The sequence below is a fragment of the Nomia melanderi genome, unplaced genomic scaffold, assembly GCF_051020985.1.
Source record: "Nomia melanderi isolate GNS246 unplaced genomic scaffold, iyNomMela1 scaffold0699, whole genome shotgun sequence".
Taxonomy (NCBI): domain Eukaryota; kingdom Metazoa; phylum Arthropoda; class Insecta; order Hymenoptera; family Halictidae; genus Nomia; species Nomia melanderi.
This window is the reverse complement of record NW_027475813.1, coordinates 12,501-20,000: the sequence shown is the minus strand read 5'-3', so window position 1 is coordinate 20,000 and position 7,500 is coordinate 12,501. Positions and strand designations below refer to the sequence as shown.

The 7,500-nt window shown below is 50.1% G+C and overlaps 1 non-coding gene across 1 annotated transcript; it reads right to left on the bottom strand.

Moving 5' to 3' along the window:
- Positions 1-463: 463 nt before the first annotated feature.
- On the bottom strand, positions 464-618 carry LOC143176646 (5.8S ribosomal RNA). Its single transcript, XR_013001168.1, has one exon. It is a non-coding gene; the product is annotated as a 5.8S ribosomal RNA (ribosomal RNA).
- Between the last annotated feature and the right edge of the window lie 6,882 nt (positions 619-7,500).

The following is a 7,500-nucleotide window of genomic DNA, read 5'->3' as shown; positions in this document are numbered from 1 at the left end:
TCTCTCTCTCTCTCGACTTCTTAATATTTTCTTTCACCTCTGACGCATCATTTCAGGTGACGTCGGGAGCGCGGGAAAAAAAATTTTTCTAAACACACGAAACCGTTCATCTCACGAACAGCCGAAAAAGTTGTCGCTCAGATCCATATCGCAGTGGAGCGGTATCCGCGGGCGGTCGTAATTGAACGACGCACGACGCCGCGAACACTCACGCGAGTCCATACAAACGATTCCGATCGTTTTGCAACAACTAGAACGTACACTGTCCGTGAAATTCACAGAATTTTCGCGTGTCCGCGACAAACGCCGACGAGACACCCATCGTTCGCTCGTACGTAGCATCCTTCTCTTAACCCGACTCAGAAACGTTCTTTGCGCCCTTCGGTAAAAAAACGTTCGATCCGAAGAGGTGAACGACGGCGGGGATTTGACAGAGCTACGCAAGCAGTGTATGGTACGTAAACGACCCTCAGCCAGGCGTGGTCCAGGAATTGTATCCGTGGACCGCAATGTGCGTTCGAAATGTCGATGTTCATGTGTCCTGCAGTTCACACGTTGACGCGCAATTAGCTGCGTTCTTCATCGACCCACGAGCCAAGTGATCCACCGTTCAGGGTAATCGTATAAATTTTATATTTCACATATATAATTTTATTCTCATTTGTTCGACCTAATATCTCTCTTCTTTCAAAGAGAAGATAAAAGTTGATACCTGAATCTCCGACCAGCGCGCGAAGGAGATTCAGGCGTCGCCTTGGAGACGACACCGAAGCCTTTCGAGACGAAAAACGTTCAAGTAATATGTATATATTTCTCGACGTTCCGGGCGTATAGTGCATTCAAAAACCCGCGAAAGACGCAGAAGACTCGCACGCGTGGAAACGACGGGGATATATTTTGTATCCTACCCGATACTGAATCCATCGCGTGCAGTCGACCCTCGCGTTCTTCCGATCAGACGCATCTATTGTTGCGCGCATGTTTTCGCGTCGCATCGCGCGAAACGTTGCACGAATCGTACCGATCGATCGATTGAAAGCAAATAATGAAAAAAGACTTCACAGCTGGCTCTTTGCCGGTCATTCGTCCCATGTTATCTCTTGCCGCGAAATTGGCGCGCAAGAGTTGGGTGTCAGACGCGCGGCTTTAAAACGAGCTTCACGGCCGGTCCCTTCGTTACCGCTTTCGTTCTTTCTCTCGGAACGACCATGAACGAACACGACGAGCGACGCTACGGCATACACACGTCCACGGATTCGATTAAAAAAACAGACTTCACAGCTGGCTCTTTGCCGGTCATTCGTCCCATATTATCTCTTGCCGCGAAATTGGCGCGCAAGAGTTGGGTGTCAGACGCACGGCTTTAAAACGAGCTTCACGGCCGGTCCTCTCAATTCCGTGTACGGTACACGCAAGATGCGGGTTCCACTTCCAGACTACCCGGTCCCTTCTCTCTACGAGAATCGATAGTAGAAGAACGGCTCGAAAACGCGTCTCAGAGACTAGGGGAAAAGAAGCGGTATGCGAGCGAAACGAAAACGCATTATGGAAACGTCGCGAAACAATGTTCGACGGTTGCTCGGTTCCAATCGTGCGGCCGTTTCAATTTCTCGTGCGCTTCACCGTCCCTCCGTAACTCTGGCCGATCGCGTATACCGAAGAGCCGACACGCGCAAAAACCACAGGCATTGTATACTGTATATATATATGTTACAGTCACAGCCTTCGCGCGTTTTACTCTCCGACGCGGGGTTTCCACGACGAAAGAGAGACAGTTTCGTGGCGGGTGACTCGGCCGAATCGCTACGACGGGTATTTCTATTATAGAACGAATCATCGCCACCCTTTACCAGTGCCCGACGAAGGAATCACAAGGTCATCTGGAGTTTACAATGCCAGCGACGGTAATTCCAACGAAGACCCGATAAGTCAACTCATCGTTCTATTTCTCCCCGTACAGAAAAGCGAATCGACGCTAACGCACCTCGCGCAAGCACGAACGTTCTCTTCGCGTGGATCATCCCATCGTCGAAAGATGTAAAGACGCATTGGAGATCGTGGTCTCTGGCGGGCTCATTGCACGCCCCACTGCATATCTTTCCTCGAATCGAGAATGATTCGTCCACTAAGGCTGCGAAACTACGCGTCGAGGAAACTAGGGGAAAGAAGCGGGATGCGAGCGAAACGACAATACATTATGGAAACGTCGCGAAACAATGTTCGGCGGTTGCTCGTTTCCTCCTGCGGACGTTTCATTGCTCGGGCGCTTCACGTCCCTCCGTAACCTTCGCGCGATCGCGTGCCCCGGAGAGCCGGCAACCGGTGAACCACAGGCGTATAAACTATAGTCTTCTATAGCAAGCCTTCGGCGGTTACTCTCCGACGCGGGGATTCCACGACGAGAGAGAATTTCGTGGCGGGTGACATCGGTCGAAACGCTACGACGGGTATTTCTATTATAGAACGAATCATCGCCACCCTTTACCAGTGCCCGACGAAGGAATCACAAGGTCATCTGGAGTTTACAATGCCAGCGACGGTAATTCCAACGAAGACCCGATAAGTCAACTCATCGTTCTATTTCTCCCCGTACAGACAAGCGAATCAACGCTATCGCACCTCACGCATGCACGAACGTTCTCTTCGCGTGAATCGTCCCATCGTCGAAAGATATAGCCGCTTGGAGATCGTGGCCCATCAAGTTCTTCCGTAACTCCTGCGCGATCGCGTACCCCGGAGAGCAGGCAACCGGTGAACCACAGGCGTATAAACTATAGTCTTCTATAGCAAGCCTTCGCGTTTACTCTACGACGCGGGGATTCCACGACGAGAGAGATTTTCGTGGCGGGTGACACGGCCGAATCGCTACGACGGGTATTTCTATTATAGAACGAATCATCGCCACCCTTTACCAGTGCCCGACGAAGGAATCACAAGGTCATCTGGAGTTTACAATGCCAGCGACGGTAATTCCAACGAAGACCCGATAAGTCAACTCATCGTTCTATTTCTCCCCGTACAGAAAAGCGAATCGGCGCTATCGCACCTCACGCAAGCAGGAATGATCTCTTCGCGTGGATCGTCCCATCGTCGAAAGATGTAAGACGTACAGAAATCGTGGTCCATCACGATTATTCGTAACTCTCCGAGTCGCGTATCTGAGAGTAGGACAAACGGAGAACCACAGGCATAAATAATACTATATGTTTCTTATATAGTTAGCCTTCGCGTTTTACTCTCCGACATGGGGATTCCACGACGAGAGAGTTTCGTGGCGGGTGTCTCGGCCGAATCGCTACGACGGGTATTTCTATTATAGAACGAATCATCGCCACCCTTTACCAGTGCCCGACGAAGGAATCACAAGGTCATCTGGAGTTTACAATGCCAGCGACGGTAATTCCAACGAAGACCCGATAAGTCAACTCATCGTTCTATTTCTCCCCGTACAGAAAAGCGAATCGACGCTATCGCACCTCGCGCGAGCACGTAACTACTCTTCGCGTGGATCGTCCCATCGTCGAAAGATGTAAGACGCACGGAAATCGTGGCCCATCAACGTTTTTTTGTAACTCTGCCGATCGCGTATCACAGAGCCGAGACGCACATACCACAGGCGTATAATACCGTTTTCTTTCGTATGGTAAGCCTTCGCGTTTACTCTTCGGCGCGGGGTTTCCACGTCGAGAGAGACATTCGTGGCGGGTGACATCGGTCGAAACGCTACGACGGGTATTACTATTATAGAACGAATCATCGCCACCCTTTACCAGTGCCCGACGAAGGAATCACAAGGTCATCTGGAGTTTACAATGCCAGCGACGGTAATTCCAACGAAGACCCGATAAGTCAACTCAACGTTCTATTTCTCCCCGTACAGAAAAGCGAATCGACGCTGTTGCACCTCACGCAAGCACGAACGTTCTCTTCGCGTGGATCGTCCCATCGTCGAAAGATGTAAGACGCACGGAAATCGTGGCACATCACGTGTTTTCGGAACTCTGTCGACCGCGTATCTCAGAGACGACGCGCGCGAACCACTGGCATATACTATTATATATCGCGTTTTACCCTCCGACGCGGGGATTCCACGACGAGAGAGAGTTTCGTGAGCGGGTTGACTCGGAAGAAACGCTACGACGGGTATTTCTATTATAGAACGCATCATCGCCACCCTTTACCAGTGCCCGACGAAGGAATCACAAGGTCATCTGGAGTTTACAATGCCAGCGACGGTAATTCCAACGAAGACCCGATAAGTCAACTCAACGTTCTATTTCTCCCCGTACAGAAAAGCGAATCGACGCAATCGCACCATACGCGTGCACGTAAACAACTCTTCGCGTGGATCGTCCCATCGTCGAGAGACGTAAGTTTTCATAGTATGAATTCGCGTTTTACTCTCCGACGCGGGGATTCCACGACGAGAGAGAGTTTCGTGAGCGGGTTGACTCGGAAGAAACGCTACGACGGGTATTTCTATTATAGAACGCATCATCGCCACCCTTTACCAGTGCCCGACGAAGGAATCACAAGGTCATCTGGAGTTTACAATGCCAGCGACGGTAATTCCAACGAAGACCCGATAAGTCAACTCAACGTTCTATTTCTCCCCGTACAGAAAAGCGAATCGACGCAATCGCACCATACGCGTGCACGTAAACAACTCTTCGCGTGGATCGTCCCATCGTCGAGAGACGTAAGTTTTCATAGTATGAATTCGCGTTTTACTCTCCGACGCGGGGATTCCACGACGAGAGAGAGTTTCGTGAGCGGGTTGACTCGGAAGAAACGCTACGACGGGTATTTCTATTATAGAACGCATCATCGCCACCCTTTACCAGTGCCCGACGAAGGAATCACAAGGTCATCTGGAGTTTACAATGCCAGCGACGGTAATTCCAACGAAGACCCGATAAGTCAACTCAACGTTCTATTACTCCCCGTACAGAAAAGCGAATCGACGCAATCGCACCATACGCGTGCACGTAACAACTCTTCGCGTGGATCGTCCCATCGTCGAGAGACGTAAGTTTCATAGTAAGCCTTCGGCGTTTTACTCTCCGACGCGGGGATTCCACGACGAGAGAGAGAGTTTCGTGAGCGGGTTGACTCGGAAGAAACGCTACGACGGGTATTTCTATTATAGAACGCATCATCGCCACCCTTTACCAGTGCCCGACGAAGGAATCACAAGGTCATCTGGAGTTTACAATGCCAGCGACGGTAATTCCAACGAAGACCCGATAAGTCAACTCAACGTTCTATTTCTCCCCGTACAGAAAAGCGAATCGACGCAATCGCACCATACGCGTACACGTAAACAACTCTTCGCGTGGATCGTCCCATCGTCGAGAGACGTAAGTTTTCATAGTATGAATTCGCGTTTTACTCTCCGACGCGGGGATTCCACGACGAGAGAGAGTTTCGTGAGCGGGTTGACTCGGAAGAAACGCTACGACGGGTATTTCTATTATAGAACGCATCATCGCCACCCTTTACCAGTGCCCGACGAAGGAATCACAAGGTCATCTGGAGTTTACAATGCCAGCGACGGTAATTCCAACGAAGACCCGATAAGTCAACTCAACGTTCTATTTCTCCCCGTACAGAAAAGCGAATCGACGCAATCGCACCATACGCGTGCACGTAAACAACTCTTCGCGTGGATCGTCCCATCGTCGAGAGACGTAAGTTTTCATAGTATGAATTCGCGTTTTACTCTCCGACGCGGGGATTCCACGACGAGAGAGAGTTTCGTGAGCGGGTTGACTCGGAAGAAACGCTACGACGGGTATTTCTATTATAGAACGCATCATCGCCACCCTTTACCAGTGCCCGACGAAGGAATCACAAGGTCATCTGGAGTTTACAATGCCAGCGACGGTAATTCCAACGAAGACCCGATAAGTCAACTCAACGTTCTATTACTCCCCGTACAGAAAAGCGAATCGACGCAATCGCACCATACGCGTGCACGTAACAACTCTTCGCGTGGATCGTCCCATCGTCGAGAGACGTAAGTTTCCATACTATGAATTCGCGTTTTACTCTCCGACGCGGGGATTCCACGACGAGAGAGTGTTTCGTGAGCGGGTTGACTCGGAAGAAACGCTACGACGGGTATTTCTATTATAGAACGCATCATCGCCACCCTTTACCAGTGCCCGACGAAGGAATCACAAGGTCATCTGGAGTTTACAATGCCAGCGACGGTAATTCCAACGAAGACCCGATAAGTCAACTCAACGTTCTATTGCTCCCCGTACAGAAAAGCGAATCGACGCAATCGCACCATACGCGTGCACGTAACAACTCTTCGCGTGGATCGTCCCATCGTCGAGAGACGTAAGTTTCATAAGTAAGCCTTCGGCGTTTTATTCTCCGACGCGGGGATTCCACGACGAGAGAGTGTTTCGTGGCGGGTGACTAGGCCGAAACGCTACGACGGGTATTTCTATTATAGAACGAATCATCGCCACCCTTTACCAGTGCCCGACGAAGGAATCACAAGGTCATCTGGAGTTTACAATGCCAGCGACGGTAATTCCAACGAAGACCCGATAAGTCAGCTCATCGTTCTATTTCTCCCCGTACAGAAAGGCGAATCGACGCTATCGCACCTCGCGCGAGCACGTAACAACTCTTCGCGTGGATCGTCCCATCGTCGAGAGACGTAAGACGCACGGAAATCGTGGTTCATCGCGTCTTTTCCTACTCTCTTGAATCGCAATTTCGTATAGAGCCTACACACGCGAACCACCGGCATATACTATTTCTTCTCTCATAGTAAGCCTTCGCGCGTTTTACTCTCCGATGCGGGGATTCCACGACGAGAGAGTGTTTCGTGGCGGGTGTCTCGGCCGAATCGCTACGACGGGTATTTCTATTATAGAACGAATCATCGCCACCCTTTACCAGTGCCCGACGAAGGAATCACAAGGTCATCTGGAGTTTACAATGCCAGCGACGGTAATTCCAACGAAGACCCGATAAGTCAACTCATCGTTCTATTTCTCCCCGTACAGAAAAGCGAATCGACGCTATCGCACCTCGCGCGAGCACGAAACAACTCTTCGCGTGGATCGTCCCATCGTCGAAAGATGTAAGACGCACGGAAATCGTGGTTCGGCGGGCTCTATGCGCCTTGTTCAAAGTAAAAAAAAAAAATTTCGACGGACGGGAGAAGTGTATTTCTCCGCGCGTAAGCCGTTCGAAATTTCCGACGGACGGGAGATGAACTCTCCGCGCGTAAGCCGTCTAGTCATACAGCAGAGCAGGTATCGAGATACCTCTCTGTGCATGATCGTTCAAGTATTTTTCACGAGGAAGCGTTGTTGCACGTTTATCGCTCCTTCCTCCTCTGTATATATAATATTATTTCTCTTGTGTATCGAGTGTGTGCAGAAATTGAACTCGTACACTTATATATATATATGTATGTATCTTTCGCTCCTTTTTATATTATCTTTCGCTCCACTCTTTATATTTCTCATGTTT